The sequence below is a fragment of the Aotus nancymaae genome, unplaced genomic scaffold (genome assembly GCF_030222135.1).
Source record: "Aotus nancymaae isolate 86718 unplaced genomic scaffold, 86718_ANA_hifiasm-v0.15.2.pri h1tg000015l_1, whole genome shotgun sequence".
In the NCBI taxonomy this organism is placed as follows: domain Eukaryota; kingdom Metazoa; phylum Chordata; class Mammalia; order Primates; family Aotidae; genus Aotus; species Aotus nancymaae.
In genome coordinates, this window is record NW_026988427.1 from 9,355,993 (window position 1) to 9,377,450 (window position 21,458).

Below are 21,458 nucleotides of genomic sequence, written 5' to 3' on the forward strand. Positions count from 1 at the left end.
TGAGCCTCCACACTGCGGCTGCGCGTCTTCCGGGTGGAGCGGGTGTTTACGTTCTACTCCGGCTTGGGTGGAACCGGGAGGGACCCACTTGGGTCCCGCCCTGAGTGTCTGCCCCTTGAGGCGGAGTTATCTTGAGTGAGGCACCTCTCGGCAGAGCAGGCCGGTCCCCCGTTTCCTGCTCTCCCAGGCGAGGGCGCCGCGCCATCACGCTTTGCCTGCCCCCTCCCCGGAGACCTCAACTCCAGAGGGAGGGAGCCGGCGCGCGACATTGGCCCCAAAACTGCCCAGGGCCGGGCCTGGCTGGTGCTTGTAGTCAAGCCCACTTGGAGCTTCCTGGATTCAGATAAAGAGGCTGTCTCAGAAAACAAGCTCAAGAGGTGCTTATCTTTTCAAGGCATGTGCTCCTATTCAGAACAAAACAAACGGGAGGTTTCAGTGGAGACTCCTGACAAGGTTTTCTGTTAGGATCCCCACCTCCTGAGCAGATAAGCTAGCTGGAAGTTTCCCTAACGAAGTTTTCCCCATTCTTTGTCCCTGTGGGTTGATTTTATTCAACCAAGGCAGAAAAATATCGCTGAGCTAGTGAGGGTCCGTTAAGGGGCTTGCTTACCTCAAATAAGGTATTCTGCAGTTCTGAGAACTCCCAGGCAGTTCCCCCATGTATGGAGCATGAGAAATCTTAGGGTCAAAGTCGGAGCCCTATGGGGAAAACTTAAGGGCTAGAGGAAAAGGGGCCTGAGAAGGAATGATCAGGAGAGGAGGAGAACCAAGAACAGGGTGTCAAAGCAAGGGGGGGAAGGGCGTAAGTGAGGGAAAGGGTTTAGGTAAGGTTAGAACTGAAGAGCAACGGTGCGTGGTGGGCGAGGGGTGGGGGGGCGGGGTGTTCCTGTATTCTGACGGAGATTCGCTGCATAAAAGGGAAAGCCAGAAATCAAATTTGGGAGAGGGGTTGAACTCTTGTGGGTATGAGCCCAACAGCGTGTGGGAGACCTGTTACCCTGTTAGGTAAAAGAAGGGAAGGGTAATACCTTTAGTGATCTAACATTATAGAAACTTGTGCCATCTGCTTTGGGCAAGTAGGGTAAATTTAGCTAAATCTCGGAGATTGTACTGCATTTCAAAAAGTAAAGTTGAAATGACAAGTTGAATATTCATGGAGATTGCACTCCAAGAAGTGAAGTTGAAAAGAAACTTGGAAAATTGAAAGGGAAATCTCTTTACGCTACAGAATGAAACAAATGATATTATGCTCATCTAGCATAGCCACCATTTCTGCATCTATAAATTGAAATCTTACTCATCTTTAAAGGGCCATTTCTTTAAGATGCTGTCTCTGACATCCGTTCCTACCCGTTTCTCTGCTCCTGACTACTCCCGTTAGATGTGAAGTCCTCAAATAGTGGAGTATTTGGAGTCAGCCTGTATGCCAACAAATTTTGCCCAAAGAGTGAAATGTGTATTGGTTCTACAATTGATTAATTGATTAATGCTGTCTCAAGGGCATCTGTTAGATAGAATGTTGAGCTGGCTGGACTGGGTGATGGTACAAGATAGAGTGAGGCTCAAATTGCAGCATATGGGAGTGTAAATTCAAGCTGGCACTGAAGAATGTTCTCCTGTTTCATAGAGTATGAGAGATCTGTGCCTCTCGAGGCTATAAGAAAGTTTGGTGAGGACAGCCCACAATTCTGCTCAAAAAGCAACAACGTTAAAAGGCAGCCACCTTGAAATGCCACCTACAGAGGCCTTTATATTGTAGACATCACACACACTGTCACCCAATACTAGAGTCTGCTTTGTAATTACATTCATCTTGCTTTAGTGTTTTAATTTGTATGCCACCAAAAGGTTTTCATATTTGAAAGTGTGTAGTGATCAGGAGGAAGCTGAGAATGACTAGCATCTCTATGCTATGTGATGTAGCACTATGGTGCCCCTAGTCACTCTCTGTGGCTTTGTGCTTAGTTTGGAGACAAGGACCAGAATTATATTGTCTTTGGTATTTCAGTGTCCAGAACCCAGTAAATATTTGTAGGTTATCTACATAAGCTGCTTTTGGCTATTTTGCTCAGTTGGTTTAAGGTCAAAGTGAGTAAGTTAAAGGTAAATATTTCATCCCAGGATCACTGTGCCAGTTAGCTTACCACCCTTACGTGGCAGCCTCAACCCTTCCTATTAAGTCAGTTACCTGGCAAGACTAAATTTCTGAGAATCTACTACCAATACCAGAAACACTGCCTAATCCAGTGGTTTCATCTCTTCACAAGAACAAGTATGTCCAAAAAAAACCTTAAGTTAACTCATGTGTCAAAAGCAACTAGTCAAAGGCTGGGCACAGTGGTTCATGCCTTTAATCTCAGTTCAGAGGCAGAGGTGGGTGGATCACTTGAGCCTAGGAGTTCAGGACCAGCCTGGTTAACATGGTGAAACCCCACCTCTACAAAAAGCACAGAAAAAAAATTAGCTGGACATGGTAGTGCATGCCTGTAGTCCCAGCTACTCGGGAGGCTGAGATGGGAGGGTGATTTGAGCCCAGGCGGGAGAGGTTGCAGTGAGCCAAGACTGTTTCACTGCACTGGTGACAGAAACAGACCCTGTCTCAAAAGCAAAATCAAAAACAAAAACAACTAGTTTAAGAAATTTTTAGCTTTTAAGAGCACCCAGAGGAATATTCTTATCACATATTTTAGGATGTGTGTACTACATGCTTAACTTCAGACATCAAAAACACTCATATATGAAAGTCAAGTTCCAGAGTAAAAGTCTAAATTATTGTGTAAATTAAATTTAACAAAAGCTTATTATCTTATAGTGTAACCTTTGCAGAGGTATAAACCTTTGCAGTTATAGCCTCTGTTATTAGCTGCTTGTTACTAATGTTTACTAATCTGTATTCAATTAGACTTGTTTTTAGCTATCAAATACTCATTATATGCTAACCACTTTATATACATGATCTCATTTAATCATCTGAATCCTGTCAAGTGATCATTGGTTATTTTCCCTAGATCAGTTATCAAGTCCCAGAATCAAGATTTAAACCTAGACCTTGCTTGCTCCAAAGCTCTTGCATTAATCCGTTCTACTGACTGCTTCAATTTGCACAGCAAAGTACATAGCAACTTACTTCACTTAGACATCAGAGCAAACATACTGTATGAGTCCATCTTTCAGCAAGACCAAAGGTTTGTCTTAAAAAAAAAAACCAAACACTTTCCAAGGTAATATATCATGGAAGGCTTTTCACGATGACACAATGGGTCAGTTTATCTCCAGCACGTCAAGGTCACTGAAGGTCTCAGTGCCTTATTTGCTGTTTAACACTGAGTCACAAAGGGTCTCCCAGGCATCCCATACTGCCCCAGATAAGTAACATCCCAGGCTTCTCCAGTGTTTCCTGATACTATAAAGCAAGATTCAGTGGCACCAAACGGTGCTAGAAGCATTCTCTGGTTCACAACACACTTTGCAGTGTACATGTAAGGTGGGGAGTGGAAGGGTCCAGGGAGTGATTTAGCTCAGAGGTTCTGTAGGGGAATATAATAGGCTGGTCTTTCCCATCTCCTTGTCAGTTTCTGCTAACACCAATGAAAGGATCTCAGAGCTGAGTCACAGCTGAATGTGCCTTTTGGATTCACCTGCCACATGGATGGCAGTAACCTTCAGGACTCGTCATGCTATTGGTTCTGGAAACCGTAGCAGATCAACAATTTACCGTATGTCCTGCTATTTCATGCCCAAACGCCCTTAGAAAAGGAAGTAACAATTTAAATAGACTCAGTAATGGATTCTTAGATTCTTAGCTGCTGTGGATTAGCTATATCATCCCTTCCCATTGGTATAGAAAATCAAGAATTGAACTTAGATCTTTTTGTCAGCTTCAATTATTGGCTCACTATGGATTCCCTGGGTTTCAGAGCAGTCCCTAAAATGTCTTAGTGATTTCCTAATGTCTATAGCACTTATTACCCTGTAGGGCATTGTGCCCCAACACTGATCTCATTCAAATCACAGTTAAAAAATTTTCCCAGATGTGTTTTCTCTAATGAATCTACTTTAGTGATTTTCCCTTAGCATTTAAAACTTATTATAAAATTATCCTGATTGACTATGTTATCATTGTAGATCAGACATCAGACTAAAGACTGTGATGGTCTTGGACAATCTATAGATCTGTGTTGAACAGTCCTGTATACACAGAGACATTCACAAGAGCTAAATGACCTCTTTCGAGGCCATTTCTCAACCAGATTAGTAAATTAGGGTTTCTCAACCCTCACTACAAATATCCTCAATTATCAACCATCCAATGAAACCATTAATGGGAAAGTATGTTTACCTAAGTTCTAAATATTTAAGGAAAATTGTAGAATTCTACATAAAAGTATGAAAGTATATAACATATATTTGTCTCTAAATCTTCTAGGGTTGCTCTTTTTTTTTTGAGATGGTGTTTCACTCTTGTTGCCCAGGTTGGAGTGCAACGGCATGATCTTGGCTTACCACAACTTCTGCCTCCCCGATTCAAGCAATTCTCCTGCCTCAGCCTCCCAAGTAGCTAGGATTATAGGCATGTGCCACCATGCCCAGCTAATTTTGCATTTTTAAATAGAGACAGTTTCACCATGTTGGTCAGGCTGGTCTGAAGCGCCCGACCTTAGGTAATCTGCCCACCTTGGCCTCCCAAAGTGCTGGGATTATAGGCATGAGCCACTGTGCCCAGCAGGGTTACTCTTTATTTTAATGTATAAATATCAATGTCCTATTTCATGTAATTATAGGAAGTGCAGCATCTTTCAGAGTATTCCAATGACTTCTGGAGAGGCTGTTAACTTTTCTGGTAACCCCTGCCACGTCTCACTTTGATTTCTGTTCTGTCTCTATCTCTCAGTTGCCCTATACTATTTCATCTGCAATTGCTTTCCTTACTTATAATATATTGTGCCAACTATGGACAGAGATCCCTTGTCCTTTATTTCCCAAAGTCTTCTAATACATAGCTTTAATGAGGAATAGGCTTAAAACTTTGAGGATGCAGGAGTACCCTGTATTAGTCCATTTTCACACTGCTATAAATTACTGGAAACTGGGTAATTTATAAAGGGAAGAGGTTTAACTGACTCACAGTTCCGCATGGCTGGGGAGACCTCAAGAAGCTTATAATCATGGCAGAAGGGGAAGCAGTTACCTTCCTCACAAGGCAACAGGAGAGAGAAGTGTGCGTGAAAGAGGAATTGTCAAACACTTATAAAAGCATCAGATCTCGTGAGAACTCACTAGCAGGAGAATAGCATGGGGGAAACCACTCCCATGATCCAATCACCTCCCACCAGGTTCCTCTCTCAACATGTGGGATTATGGAGATTACAATTTGAGATGAGATTTGGGTGAAGACACAGAGCCAACCATGTTACCCTGTTTATCCTCAGTTTTCACTTCACATGGTTTCAGTTACCCACAGTCAACTGCAATCAGAAAATATTAAATGGACAATTCCAGAAATAAAACCTCATATGTTTTAAATCATACACCGTCTGGAGTAGTTTCATGAAATCTTGTATGGCCTGGCTCTCTCCTGCCCATGCAGTGAATCCGCCCTTTGTCCAGTGGATCCATGCTGTATCCCTTACATGATAGTCACGTAGTAGCCATCTGGGTTGTCAGATCCACTGGGATGATATCGCAGTGCTTATGTTCAAGCAACCCTTATTAATAATAATTATTGCCCCAATGCACCACAGTAGTGATGCTAGCAATTTGGGTGTGCCAAAGAGAAGCTGCAAAGTGCCTCCTTAAAGTGGAAAAGTGGAAGTTCTCGACTTAAGGAAAGAAAGTAAAATTATCTCCTGAGATTGCTAAGATCTACGCTGAGAACAAGTCTTCTATTTGTAAAATTGTGAAAGAAAAAGAAATTCATGCTAGTTTTGCTATCATACCTCAGACTGCATAAGTTATAGCCACAGTGCCTAAGTGCTCAGTGAAGATGGAAAAGGGATTACATTTGTGGGTGGGAGACATGAACAGAAATGTGTTCCAATCAATGGCAACTGAGTTCAGTACTGTCTCTGGTTTCAGGCACCTGCTGGGGGTCTTGGGACATATCACTGAGGCTGAGGGGACTGAGATACTGGAGGGTGGGTACAGCACAGAAATGAAAACAACTTAAAATTTAGTATCAGATTCACAATTCTGAAGATGCCAAATCATTTCCCATTAAGTAGGCTCATTGCTTACTGGTCTTTCTCTCCTTAGGTTCCACCCAGCCAAGTTCCTTTGAATCATTCTCAAATCTTCTTTCAAGAACTCTCTTCTTTTGGCCAGGCACAGTGGCTCACACCTGTAATTCCAGCACTTTGGAAGGCTGAGGTGGGCAGACTGCTTGAAGCCAGGAGTTCAAGACCAGCCTGGCCAACATGGCAAAACCCGGTCTCTACTAAAATTAGAAAAATTAACGAGATGTGGCGGTGCACACCTGCAATCCCAGCTGTGTCAGGAGGCTGAGGCACAAGAATTGCTTGAACGCAGGAGTCAGAAGTTGCAGTGAGCTGAGATAGCACCACCACACTTCACCCTGACCAACAGACTCCCTCCTTCCTTCCTTCTGTATTTATTGGGCACTTACGTATGCCACATACTGTTCTTGATGATAAAGATACAAAAGTATATAAGACAAAGTGCCTGTCCCCATGGAGGTTAGGTTGCAGTGGGGGAGAGAGGAAAAAAAATGGAAATAAATAAAATACTTCAACTTTTTACATGTGCTATGAAAGAAAAAAACCAGGGGCTGAAAGAATAACTGAGGAGGGTTTGCTTTAGTTGGGCTCCTCAGAAAAGCGCTCTTGGCAGCTGTAACATTTCAGATGAAGCTAAAGGAAAACGGGAAGCTGGACATGTGAAGGATCAGATAAAACCCCCTGCAAGTCTCATTTAACTCCATGAGGAAAGTGTGAGGATGCTCGTGGAAGTTTTGTTTGTCATAGGAAGAAAAACTTGGAAACAATGTAGAGACCATCATTAGGGGAATGAATAAGTAAAAAATATACACATCAGTTAAAAGCTATGAACTAGATTTATGTATAGCAGTATGAACAGACCTAAAAAACATAATGTTGAGTGGAGAAAAAAACTCATGATTTACAAAACCATTTATGCAAACCATTTACAAAACCCACAACTATCCTGCATGTTTTCAAGGCCACAGGTACATCTGAATAAGTGACTTAAGGATAGATTGGAAGAACAATATATGAAACACCCTGGAAATGTGCTTCTCAGAGGTCTGAACTTGGCATGGGAGACCACCGAGGCTCAGCATTCCATTTCCTCTGCAGCTCTGCCACTCCAACATTGAAATCCTTGGTCTGATTTTCAACACAATGTTCCCTATGGCCGCAGCAGGCCTGCCTCTACGGTGTGCTTTAAATTAAAATTGACTGACTTGAGCTTGTCACTTTCCTTCTTCAGAGTTTTTTTTTGTTGTTGTTTGTTTGGTTTTTGGTTTTTGGTTTTTTTTGAGATGGAGTTTCACTTTGTCGCCCAGACTGGAATGCAGTGGCATGATCTCGTCTCACTGCAACCACCGCCTCCTGGGTTCAAATGATTCTCCTGCCTCAGCCTCCCTAGTGTCTAGGACTACAGGCACGCACCACCATACCCGGCTAATCTTTTTGTATTTTTAGTAGAGACGGGGTTTCACCATGTTGGTCAGGCTGGTCTCGAACTCCTGACCTCAAATGATCTGCCCACCTCAGCCTCTCAAAGTGCTGGGATTAGAGGCATGACCCACCGTACCTGGCCTCAAAGTTTAAAAAATAACCAAAGGCAGACAACTGTCACACAATTCTTATAATTGCCATTGCCCCATGCTATTGAAGTGCCTCCAGCTACTGCATCAACCAATGTTTCCCCTCCACCCAGAAGTCATTGCAGTTCACCGCCAGTGAGGGTTTTTCCAGATCCAAGGGATATACTCTTTTTCCTATTTTGCACCTTGTCTCCCTTAGAAGTAGTAATAATGGGCATCCTTGCCTTATCACTGTTTGCGAAGGGAATGCTTCTAATACCTACAGGTCATAGTTGGCAGGCTTCCAAACTAACCTGCCTGGGGAGGTCTCATGATTCCTGATGACCTTCTGTCCCTGAGCAAAGAATCTACTTGTGAGTTCCTCAGACTGTTGACATTAATGCATAATGATTACTGCATAACTCACTGACATTGAACAAGACACTGATTTGTTTCTGAATCCTGAAGTTTTACTGATTGTCCAGCACTTAGAACACTGTAGACTGCATGTTGTCATCTGTAGCCAATGATTGTAACCTCTGTATTGTACCCTCCAATGCAGAGGGTATGACTTCTCTGCGAGAAGTCCCCTCTCTCAAGGTTGATGTTACAATTTTTCTTCTCAATATGTTGTGGAAATGTGTTCATCTCAATAAATATTTATATGTAGTCAATCCTTATTATTGGTGGGGAGATTTTGTATTTACAAAGTTGCCTGCTCACTAAAATTTATTTGCAACCCCAATTCAATACTTGAGGCACTTACATGGTCATTCACAGACACGAGCAGAGCAGCAAAAAAAAAAAAAAAAAAAAATGTTGCTCAATGCAAAGATTCCCAGCTGAGTTCAAATAAGGCTACCTCTGCCATCTTGTTTCAGCTGTCATATGGAAAACCAGTGCCCTTTTCACGATTTATTTAGTGCCACATTTTCCCCGTGTTTGTGTTCATTATTGATGACTTGGCCTTTTAAAGTGGCCCCAAGCACAGTGCTGAAGTGCTGACTAGTGTTCCCAAGTGCAAGAAGGCTGTGATGTGCCTTACGGAAGAAATGCGTGTTAGATAAGCTTCATTCAAGCATGAGTTATAGTGCACTTGGACAGGAGGTAAGTGTTAATGACTATTAAATAAGATGTCTTTAAGCAGAAACACAGACAAAAAAAGTTACATACTGATTGGTTGATGAAAACATTGTGAGCAGAGGCTGACAGGAACTGTACCCCATGTATTTCCCTGGTGTTAGTGGTTCAGTATTCACTGACAGTGTTCGAAGCCATTCTATAGAACCTAACTGATGCCAAACAATGAGAATCAACTGCATACATTAAGATTAAAGAAACATGCTGCATGGGGAAATCCCTGTGCTGAAAACAATTCATTTTCTAACTGAAATGAACTCTAAGTTTCCAAGTGCTCTCTCTTTAATTGTATTTCCCTGATGATTCGGCTCTCAACAGTTCCTAGTTTTGCAGAATTTGCTTATAAAATTCCCTGCAGTTACAATCTATGTTTCATTTACATTGTTACATAGTATCTACAGTAGTCATAACAACTTATTTCATTCTCTTGCCTATTAAGTCATTAATGAGAAAATACTCTCAACATTAATATTATGAGCTATATATGTATACACACTTATATAGCTATATATACATACTGCATATATATATATATAAAAAAAAACAGGTGTTGCCATAAATTTAGTAACCAAAAACTGATCTTTCAATTTGATCCCCTGAAATACATAATAACATTTTTCAAGGCATAACTTTCCATCCTTCAGTATTATTTTACATCTCTTGATCACAATCTGTGTAAACGAATAAAATTCTTCAAAATCCACTTCAAAAGACAGCAGTGGCAAGTGTCATAAAAATTATCCATTACATGGCTGGTCGTGGTGGCTCACGCCTGTAATCCCAGCACTTTGGGAGGCCAAGGTGGGCGGACCATGAGGTCAGGAGATCCAGACCAACCTGGCCAACATGGTGAAAACCCATCTCTACTAAAATATTTTTAAAAAATTAGCTGCGTATGGCGGCAACTGCCTGTAGTCCCAGCTACTCAGGAGGCTGAGGCAGGGGAATCACTTGAGCCCGGGAGGTGGAGGTTGCAGTGAGCCGAGATGGCACCACTGCACTCCAGTCTGGCGACAGAGCAAGACTGTCTCGAAAAAAAAAAATTATCGATTACAATTCTGAATTTATTTATTTTTCTTTTTTTGAGGCCTAGTCTCACTCTGTTGCCCAGGCTGGAGTGCAGTGGTGTGGTTTTGGCTCACTGCAACCTCCGCCTCCTGGGTTCAAGTGATTCTCCCGCATTAGCCTCCCAAGTAGCTGGGATTCCAGGCACCCGCCACCACACCTGGCTAATTTTTGTGTTTTTAGTAGAGACAGGATTTCGCAATATTGGCCAGGCTGCTCTCAAACCCCTGAAATCAGGTGATCAGCTGCCTCGGCCTCTCAAAGTGCTGGGATTACAGACGTGAGCCACCACGCCCAGCCAGAATTTCTTTTTATTTTCACAATCAAGGTGGTCTCTTTTAAGAATTGCTTGACGCTTAAAGGGATGAACTTTTCACCAGCTCTTTCTTTAACACAAGATTAAACAATTTGAGCTGGCTAGGCTTCCATCCACTGCTGAGGGAACCTGTGTGTGGGTTGAGGAATGTGTTCAAAGTTCAGGGAGTTAACAAATCTGCCTCAGCTTTTACTTCCTGCTTGTACAGGGTCTTGAGGTCGGTCAGATATGAGTATAAACTGGGGCCCGTCTTGTTCCCTAGATCTCCCTTTTAAATGTTTTGCTGGTTGCTTGCCTGCCCTAAGCGTTATCACAGCTTTAGGAGATTCCATGCTCTGTTGGCCTCTGATTGCTACCAAATATCACTATGTCCAACAAAACCAAGGGAATAGAGCTTTTCCGTGGAGCTCCAAATCATATCAGCTCCTTTTGGCACCAGTAAGGCAGCTAGTCCCGCCAATACTGCACCTGGAGCTGGAGTGAGAGAATGAGGGGGGCCAGGGGGAGTGAGAACGGGAGCAGTTCTAAGTTGATACGTCACAGACCTTGTTGAGCTTACCAAGATTCAGTAGTTTCTCTTGAATAAATGCTTTTCAGCTTGTTGTATGCCTTTGGTTAATTTCCAGAGTTCTGAAGTAATTGTTGCAAGGTGACGAAAGGGAGGCCAGTTATTGGAATGAAGAAATTTAATCGGCTCCTGGGTGAGGCTCTACAGTCCGACAGGAGGGGATGGAGAAGTCTCCGACGCCTCTCAGACGTGGGGTTTTATAGGGAGTGGAGGTGTTCCAATTGGCTGCGGGGAAACCGGACGTGGACGAGACCAGCTGCCATTGGCAGGTAGGCGGGATTTCCGGTGAGCGGGCCACCCAGGGGGAGTGGGGCCTGGACGGGACAAAATGCTACTGGGCAGGTCTTGGCAGGGCTGCTTTTAAATTTTGGCGGGGTTCTTTAACGGCGAGCTAGGTGCTGAGTGCAGCGCTTCATGCTGGGCGTGGAGTGGTGATGTAGTTTCTAGGCGCAGAGGGGGGGTGGGCGTGTCCGAGCTCCCGGGTGGGAGGGGGCTGTCCGAGCTCTCGGCGGGGAGGGGGGTGGGGTGTCCGAGCTTCCGGAGAGGGAGGGGGGGTGTGTCCGAGCTCCCAGTGAGGCGACCAGTCTTACAATTGTTTTTAGTAATTTGCTATTTATTTTTTAGTTGGTTAATTTGGGAGAGAATGTGTCAAGGTCCTCTCTCTGTTCTTCTGGAAGTTCTCCCTGGGTATAAATTAAAATTTTCTCTTTTAATTTCATCTAATATATCAAAAATATCATTCAAACATGCAATTTATATTATTATTATTATTATTATTATTTTGTAGAGATAGGGTTTTGCCATGTTACCTGGGCTGGTCTTGAACTCCTGTGCTCAGGTGATCCACCTGCCTGTACTTCCCGAAGTGCTGGGTAAGCCACTGTGCCTGGCCTATATCAGTATTATTAATGAAGTATTTTGTGTTCTTTTTTTTTTGTACCAAGGTTTTATAATCTGATACATATTTTACACTTACAGCTTATCTCAACTTGAACTAGTCACATTTTTAGTGCCTAATAGCCACATTGGCTAGTGGCTATGAGATTGAAAGCACAGTTTTAACTGTTGCTAAAGAAATGCTGTTGATTTTTAGATATCAATCTTATGTGTTGTCACCTTGCTAAATTCTCTTGTCATGTCTAATTTTCTGTCTTTAAATTATTTGGAGATTTCCAGGTAAAAGATTGTATCATCTGCAAGTAATAGTGGGCTTGTTTCATCTCTTGGTCTTTACTCCTCTTATTTCTTTTTCTTCTGTTACTGTGCTACCTAAGGCAACTAATACAGCTACAAATGGAAGCAGTGACAGTGGACAACATTGTCTTGTCAGATCTTACAAGAAATATTGTTAACATTTTGCTGTTAAGAATGCTGTCTGTAACAGGTGTTGATAGCAACTTTTCATTAGATTGAGATGGTTCCTTTCCATTTCAAATTCATACACACATTCTTGGTGGGCATTTTATTTGCTTTTCATTCTTCTTTTGAAATGATCACATGGTTTGTACAGTAATATAAAATTACATTTAGAGTTTCTTTAACTTTATGCCACTTTTTCGTTGCTAGAAAAACCTTTTGTGTATTATACTTTTCTGGGTCATTGCTGCAATTTTTAAAAGGCTTTTTGTGTCTATGTTCATGAATAAGATTGGCCTCCACTCTTTTTCTTTTTTTTTTTTGAAATGGAATTTCGCTCTTATTGCCCAGGCTGGAGTACAATGGTGCAATCTCGGCTCACCACAACTTCCTGCTCCCAGGTTCAAACGATTCTCCTGCCTCAGCCTCTCAAGTAGCTGGGATTACAGGCATGTGCCACCATGCCCGGCTAATTTTGTATTTTTAGTAGAGACAGCGTTTCTTCATGTTGATCAGGCTGATGTCAAACTCCTGACCTCAAGTGATCCGCCCGCCTTGGCCTCCCACAGTGCTGGGATTACAGGCGTGAGCCACTGTGCCCAGCCTCTGCCTCCACTGTTTATTCTCCTATAATTCATTATTCACCCAGTAGCTGGAAAAGTCTTAGAAATACTGCACTCATTACTTCTCTATAGAAGACTATCAAGGCCAGGCACGGTGGCTCACGCCTGTAATACCAGCACTTTGGGAGGCCGAGGCGAGCGGATCACCTGAGATCGGGAGTTCAAGGCCAGCCTGACCAACATGGAGAACACTCTTCCTGTCTCTATTAAAAATACAAAATTAGCTGGGTGTGGTGGTGCATGCCTGTAATCCCAGCTACTTGGGAGGCTGAGGCAGGAGAATAGCTTGAACCTGGGAGGTGGAGGTTGTGGTGAGCTGAGATTGTGCCATCGTACTCCAGCCTGAGCAACAAGAGTGAACCTCTGTCTCAAAAAAAAGGAAGGCTATCGAAAATTTCTAAGTTTATTTAAAACAAACTTAAATTTATTATTCTGGCCAACAAGGCCTTACAAAATCTGATATATCTTATGCTGTTCTTCATTTACCTTCAGCTTTTTTCAGTGCTACTCAGTGTTTTCCTGGATAGCCTATCTAGTTCATTAAGACAACAAAGAGAAAGAAATGAATTGCAGAGAAAAAACCAAACCTGTCATTATTTGTGGATGTTATCATTGCGTGTGCAGAAAATGCAAAAGAAGCAAGGTGGTTTACTCCTGTAATCCCAGTACTTTGGGTGGCTGAGGCGGGCAGATTGCTTAAGCTTAGGAATTTGAAATCAGCCTGGACATAATGGTGAAACCATATCTCTGCAAAAAATACAGAAAAATTAGCTGGGCATGGTGGTATGCACCTGTAGTCCCAACTACTTGGGAGGCTGAGGCACGAGAATTGCTTGAGCCCGGAAGGCAGAGGTCGCAGTGAGCTGAGATTGTACCACTGCACTCCAGTCTGGGTGAGAGAGCCAGACCCTGTCTCAAAGAAAAAAAAAAAAAAAGAAAGAAAAGAAAAGAACCCGGGAGGTAGAGGTTGCAGTGAGCCAAGATCACGCCAATGCACTCCAGCCTGGGCAACAAGAGTAAACTCTGTTGTCTCAAAAAAAAAAAAAAAAAAAAGAAGAAGAAGAAAAAGAGGAAAGAAAAAGAAAATGCACAACATGACCTGTAAATCATTAGCAAAGTTGTTGGATATAAAATCAGTGTAAAAAATCAAATACGTTTCTGTCAACAATATGTCTTAGTAAAGTTTTATTATCATTTTTACCCAAGGTAAAATGGTAGAAATGATAAAACTTTACTAAGATATCTTGAGGAAGACCTATACAAAGTTATCAAGTTCATTGGGTAAAAGACTCCATATTAAAAATACTGCCCATTCTTTCCAAACTGATCCATTAGATCAATCACAAACAAAATCCCAATGGGGCTTTTTGTAGAAACTGAGAAGCTGATTCTAAAATAATATATAATAAAACTGTAAAGAGCTAAGACTCACCAAGTGACTTGAGTAATAAGAAGGCAGGAGCATGTGCCCTAACAGATGGCATAGTAAATCTGTAGTGACTGAGACAGCAGGATGTCGGCACAAGGATAGGTAAGTAAGCCAACAGAACAGAACAGAGAGCCCAGGAACAGATCTCCCCACACTGAGTGTCTCCGGAAAAAGATTCCCAGACTATTAGATGTTTGTGGCAAGAAGTTTCATAAGGAGAGCATTCTTGGGAAGAGCACCTCGAGGTGAGCAGATGTGTTGCTTAGCTGGTCCTCTCAGGAAATCTGGGCGTGAAGTCACCCTTCACAGTGGTCCCAGTTGAGTTAGGAGGTCCCGATCTTTATATTCCAATGTTGACCAGTGGTTAGAGGTAGGCTGACCCCAGAGAAGGCATGTAGCTTTGAGAAAGAAGCTTCCTTAGGTTGGGGGCAGTTTCTAGACAGTGACTCATCTGTAAGCCGGCAGCCAGAGGAATGCGTGCACTGGTCCTGAAGTGGGACATGGGTGGCACACCACCGTGTCCACTGCAGGTCACCCTTCCACTGCAGTAAACCCATGCCATCTGGAGCCGCTCTTCCAGGTTTCTGGCTGGTCTCTTTCCCTGAAGAGGAGGTGGGTTAGTGGGATGAGGTTTAGCACCTTCTGCTATAGCTGGTTTCCAGGCCACAGCTGGTACCTACTGTCTCCCTTTACTTTCCAGCTGAGAGTCTCTGCATCTGTGGCTAGCGCCTTTGCTGGTCTTGGCGGCTCATCTGGGAAGGTAACCCAGGCCCTCAACCCTGTGTGGTCTGAGCCCCTAGCCACCCTGTCCTCAGGCCACGGCTTACTTGTCCATTTACTGTTAAGACTGGGAAGGAGGGTACCAAGATCACCCGAATGGGTCGCTCAGCGTCTCGCTCATCCTTCGTGTCCCCATGGTGTAACAACAGTCCGGCCTCTCCCTGATTATCAGGGTTAGTCACCCCCAGCAGGATTCTGACTCTTTTTCTTGCCTTCTAATCTCTTGGCACACAGAACTCAAATGACTGGGCAGCAGTTCAGCTGTAGCTCAAAGTTTAATGGGACTTTTTGTGTCTTTCTGCATTGCCTCTCTGAGACCTAAGACTTCTAGACTCACAGAGTGTAGAATTGTGGGGAAACAAAGCACGGATTCTCCTCATGGTGTTTTTGCCGTATCACAGATATCTCTTAATACTGTAGGGACTTCCAGGTTGTATATTCCAAGTGACAGGGCTGTGTACACCAAAGCTGAGACCTGCTCCATAGCCATTTCCTGCTCTGGGCCTCAATCCTGAGGGTCATGGCTAGCCTCAGAGGATGGTCCCCACTGAGCATCTCAGTGATGCTGGTGACCCTCTCATCAGCACTGTCCTTATCTCCTTGGAGGATGGAGCCTCTTCTAGGCCCTCCCATAAGGCAGAGTCAGCTGAGGAGTTTTCTGGCCTTGTGGAGCACATCCCTTCCAGCATGTCTCCTTCTGGGGCTTATGTTCCCCTCATCTGCCGTTTTCCACAGCACTTCCAGCACTTGCACTCTGTGCAGGGTGAGCAGCGCTTTCCCCCGGCTTCATCTCTAGCAGCACACCACTTCGTCTCTCAGGGGCCTTGCCCAGGTGTTAGATCCTGCGTCACAGCAGAGTGCTCGAGTATCAGTAAACTCGCCCTCGTGAGGGTTCTGTCGCGCAGCCCTTGATGAGCGCCTTTGGGATCCAGTCCACATTTCCTCTTTCAGCTCTTGCCAGTGCTGCGAAGTAGGTTCCCTGTGCTCCAGTTACCACACTGTATGAGTCTGGTGAGACAGAACACCCACATATGAGTTACGTGAAGAGGGTTTGTTACTTACTCATAGGCAGCAAGGGACAACAGAAGCCTGGATACATTGGAAGCTGATCCCCAGGGCTCAGGAAAGCCACCTGAGGTTGGATTGAAGTCTTGCTGGTGTGTGTTCCACTTGGACTGCAGCCAAGGGGCCATGGAAGAAAGTGCATCTTGGGTTTTATACCTCAGGGCAACGTGACTCACTGGAATAAGGTGCTGAAGGACATCCTATTTTGGGGTAGAGGGGACTGGAACAGAGCCCAGGACTTTCCAGCCAGTTTCTCCTTATCTCACGATGTTGTGTTCTCAGGATATTCAATGGGATTTTTTGAGAACTACAAGTAAGAAGCAGGAGAGAACTGGGTTGGTCCAAAGGCGTCTGCAGAGCTGTCCTGCAAGTATTTGTCGGCAAGGTCCTGAAGCTCCTTTGCCTATGGTTCTTTCCTTCCTTAAGGGGCCTAGCACTTGCCTGGCCAGATTATGTTGTACCTTGACCCTAGTTATTGGTCTTGGGATGGGAGGGAGAAGGGATTGATCCTGAAGAGGCTGCATGCTTTCCTTTAAAGCAAAAGCCTCTGGATCTTCTTTACATCTTCAAGCATGGCAGCAGTACTGGCCTTTAACAGGGAAGGACAGGCCATTTCTGCAGACCCAGGAGGTTCAGAGCAATCTCAAACTGCAAGATTTTTTAGTGCATCAACCCCGATATTCCTATTTCAAGTGTCAGGCCCCTATTCCTCACCAATTAGGATCCTGACTTTGGCATAGCAAACCTACTGGAGTTGAGCATACAACCGTCTCTGGAATTACACTATTCTTATGTCTAAGTCCTGCGAGTACTTGCCGTGTTCTCTCTCTTGACTTAGCGATTGCTTTTCCATTTGCTTTGTGAGTTTTCAACTCTATGTGCTGTGGTTTCAAAGCTTTTGTCCCGTTCAAAGATCATGTTGCAACTTAATCCCCAATGCAACAGGATGAAGCGGTGGAGCCTTTAGAAGGTGATTACGCCATGAGGGCTGTGCTATCATGCATAGATTAATGCCTCATAGAAGCGCTCAGGGGGGTGAGTTCACCCCTCCTACCTGTCGTGCCATGTGAAGATGCAGCGTTCCTCACTTCTGGAGAAACCACTGTCCATGCCACCGTCTTAAAAGCAGAGACCAGGTCCGCACCAGATGTGCCCAACCTACCAGCGTTTTGATCTTGGACTTTCCAAACTCCAGAACTGTGAGAAATAAGTGTCTATTGTTTGTAAATTACCTAGTTTGTGGTAGTTTGTTATCGCATCACAAATGCACTAAGACAGTATGCGAGAGCTATGGCCAGACAGGCCAAACGCGGCCTGCGACTGTTTTCGTAAGTGAAGTCTTACTGGAGTACGGCCATAGCCATTCACTTACCTGGTGTCCGTAGCTGATGTCCCACCAGACGGGCAGAATCAAACAGTTATGACAGAATGTGTGCCCGCCAAAGATGGAAATGTGTATTATCTAGCTAGTTACAGAAGAAGTTTGTTGAGCCCTGCTTTCTACCAGATATTTCAGTTTACTCTTTTTGTGTATGTATTATATCTCTCAGTCTGAAAAAAAGAAAGAAAATCAGCTAGCCACTCATCCCAAAAACATATATATATATAATTATTACGCCTTCCTGTAAGCAATTCTTTGATTACATAAAAACAAGCTAACTATTTGCCAATGGCTTTCATGGTGAATGCTTTACACACCAGCCTATAATTTAGGTTTGGGGATTAGTTGAGTGACACTTGGGAAACCTGCAGCCCACCAATCTCACCTCTCTTACTCCCCTACACGCTGCTGCAGGCAAATTCCTCGGTTCAAGGAGGACCACCAGGTGGCTGTCTGGGGGTCATCAAAGGTGACCTGAAAAGCCCTTTTCTGCACTTGAGACATAACGTTGGAATAGGGACAACATCTCTAACATCAGGAAGAGTTATGAGAGGTGACTTGCTGGAGGGAAGGTTGAGACCAGGGAAGAGAACATGGTTACTATTTGGGGATAGTACATTTGGAACAGCGACCCTGGGGGTTAGTTATAAGGCATGCAGATGAACAGAAGGATCCCTAGAGAGCTTTACTCCCAGAAGGGAGGAGATGGAGATGCATGTGTACATGAACTCGTTCAGTGAGAGCAGCTGTGATGATGTGCTTATAATCAGAAATGTGGGTAGGAGTGACAGTGTGCCAGAGCCTAAGACAGGGGTGGTTGGTGGGTCCTTTGGGGAGTGACAAGAGAGTGGTGGCTGCAGCCCCTCCCCAGCCTGTGTGTGTGTGTGTGTGTGTGTGTGAGATGGTGAATGAAGGGGAAGGGACCATGGTAATGCATGATATTGCAAAGGTGAGGGAGCATTGGCTTGCTTCTTCATCCTTACAGCTGGGGCGGATGCATATTTTCCCCCCTGTCTCCTTGTTAAAATCTTTGCCTTTTTAAGTAGCTGAGAAGGAGGGCGGGGGTAGTGTCGTGTTGTGAGCTGAGTCACAGGAAAGTTAGGCTGTCAGACACATATGGGTAAAGGGTGGAATCTGAGAGGTAGAAAGAGGATATTTCAGGGGGAGGGTGGAGGACGCTTAGTGAAAGGGAACTTGGTAACTCCTGCTTTACCAAGCATTTTCTAGCTGGATGGTGGTCACGTAGGTCTTTCTGATCTCAACTAGGCTACAGCTGCCTTTGTGTTCTGACAGCCCATCCTTTCTGTTCTTCCCGTAGGGTAGAGGGTACTTCACGGGGAATGGGGTTGGAAACGCTGGGAAACGTCTGCTACTGTGGGGTGCAGGCTTCCAGTTAGAGTATGCGGAGAACTGGCTGGATCTAGTGCGGGGCTGGGCCCTGCTCCATCACCACCCTGATATGAAGTGGCACTGTGCACCTTCTCATTTCCATAAATAAGAAATGCTTTGTACTTAAGAAATTTGAGAAAAACAAACAAACAAACAAAAAACATGGACACAGGGAGGGGAGCAAAAAAAAAAAAGAAATTCGGCCAAGAACCCTGTTGCTGCTGCTTCTCATCTCCATGTCCTTACATGCCCCACGGCTTGAAGGAGACGAGCCCTGTCTTCAGGGGCTGCATTGACTTCCACCCTGCTATGCCGATCCTCAAGCCTGGGGAAAGGTGACTGGTGAGACTTGCTACCTGTTCTCACTTTATTTCAATGTAAAATGAATCTAGGAAAAGCATTACCGGTTATTCAGGAGCTACAGTGGAGTGTTGTGATGGTAATCTAATATGCTGAAAATGTAGAATATGTAATCTCCTGCTTTCTGTTGTTGTTTGTTGGTGTGTGTGTGTATATGTGTGTGCATGTGCACTTACGCTGTGCTCATGCACACAGTAGGGATTCAGGAAAACACCAGTGTTATCCTGTGGATATAAGTATGTTTAATCCCCTTTGCTAGTTGAGGGAAAGTATGGTGGATTACATTATTATTCACCAAATATTTACTCCTTCTCTGTCAACATCCATGGGAAGAGGATAATGCCCTGCTTGGTTGGCACAGGCCTCAACCATGTCGCTTGGCTAATGAAATGTAGGTAGGAGTGACAGCGGGCTGGAGCCTACACCTTATGATGTTTTGCATGTTCCCCTTTCCCCTCTTACACTCCTGCCTTTCACCTCGAGCAGAACATGCCTCAGATACATACTGGCCCAGGGAAGAGGAGAGACTCATGGAGCCAATGTAGACCTAACCCCCAGCTTGGACTCAAACTCAGCTAGGCCTCTCCAAGATCAGCCAAACTCAGCCAGACTGCAGATGTGTGCTTGAGAAATAAAGGCTTTCTATGGGCAACTGAGTTCGGGGTGTTATACACACTCTTGTAAAGTTAGCTAACTGCTACGGTGACTTCTAGTCTCTGCTTCTCCCTCAATAGTAGTTCTCCTTTCTCCCACCCAGTAGTTAGCTGCTGATAGTCACTTAGCCTAAAGATCGTGTGTTTCTGACTCTTGCAGATTAGTAAGGCCTTGTAACTAGTTCCAGGGGATAACAGGTGAGTAGAAATGTTCCTAAATGGAGAGGGTGTCCATTTCTGTTCTCTGCACTCCTTCTGTGGGTATTGTGCAGATATAATGATTATATCAGGAATCCATAGAGTACTGCCTACTGGCTGGCCAGATGTTTTTAAAGCTTTGTTAGAATATAGTCATGATGGCTGGGCACAGTTGCTCACATCTGTAATCCCCACACTTTGGGAGGCCGAGGTGGGAGAACCAGCCTGGGCAACATAGCGAGAGTCTATCTGTATTGAAAATTTTTATAAAATAAAAAAGAAAAAAATATAATTATGCCTATTCTTTGTACATTGTCTGCTGCTTTTGTATTACAAAGGTGGATTTAATTAGTTATGACAGAGACTTGATGGCCAGCAAAACCTAAAATATTTAGTCTCTGCCTCTTTAAGCATGAGTTTACTGACCCCTGGGTTAGAATATGAATTCCCTTTTTGTACCATAAGGAATCTGAGAGAACAATATGCTACAACTCAATCCTTTTTCCCTGGGGATTTCTTTCAATATTTACTATTGTCCATCTACCTTTTAATGCTTTTTAGAGATGGGATCTCACTCTGTCTCCCAGGGTGGAGTATATTGGTGTGATCGTAGCTCATTACAGTCTCAAAGTCCTGGGTTCAAGCAATCCTTCTGTCTCAGCCTTCTGAGTAGCTGGGGCTACAGGTACGTGCCACTACACTGGGCTAATTTTTTTTTAAAGTAAGTTTTTATAGAGACTGGGTCTCACTATGTTGACCAGGCTGATCTTGAACTCCTGTCCTCAAGCAATCCTCTTGCTTCAGTCTCCCAAGTAGCTGGGATTCTGGGCTCAAGCCATCTACTGATTTTCAATTGATACTTGAAAGAAGCAGTCATTATCACTAATTATAGTATACAATATTTTCTGTGCATCTTAGTCGTAGACACTTTATTGATATTGGATTACACTTTTCATTGGGTTTCTATTAAGGATAATTTGAAGTGAAACAGGGATTAAGACCTGGGAAGTATATACATTCAAGAGTCTTCCATCTGGGTGCTGGTCAGAGGCACAGGGGTGAACAGGGTTAGCAGGGGCACAGTAGAGCAAGAACAGGGCTGAGAATGAAGCCCTGGGAGCAACAGAATTTGTGGGGTGGGAATACGAGCCAGTGAAGGAGGCCAGAAAGTGAGGAAGGGAATGCTGGAGAGGAGCAGACCTCAGGAGCTGTATAAGGGAGGGAACTGAGTTGCACCAAGAGCAGTGTGAAAAGCTAAATAAAGAACATGTTGGATAGGAAATAAGAAGATAGTGATTTTAAAAATTAGGAAGTCCATTAGCTCAGCATAGGGGTTCATGCCTGTAGTCCCA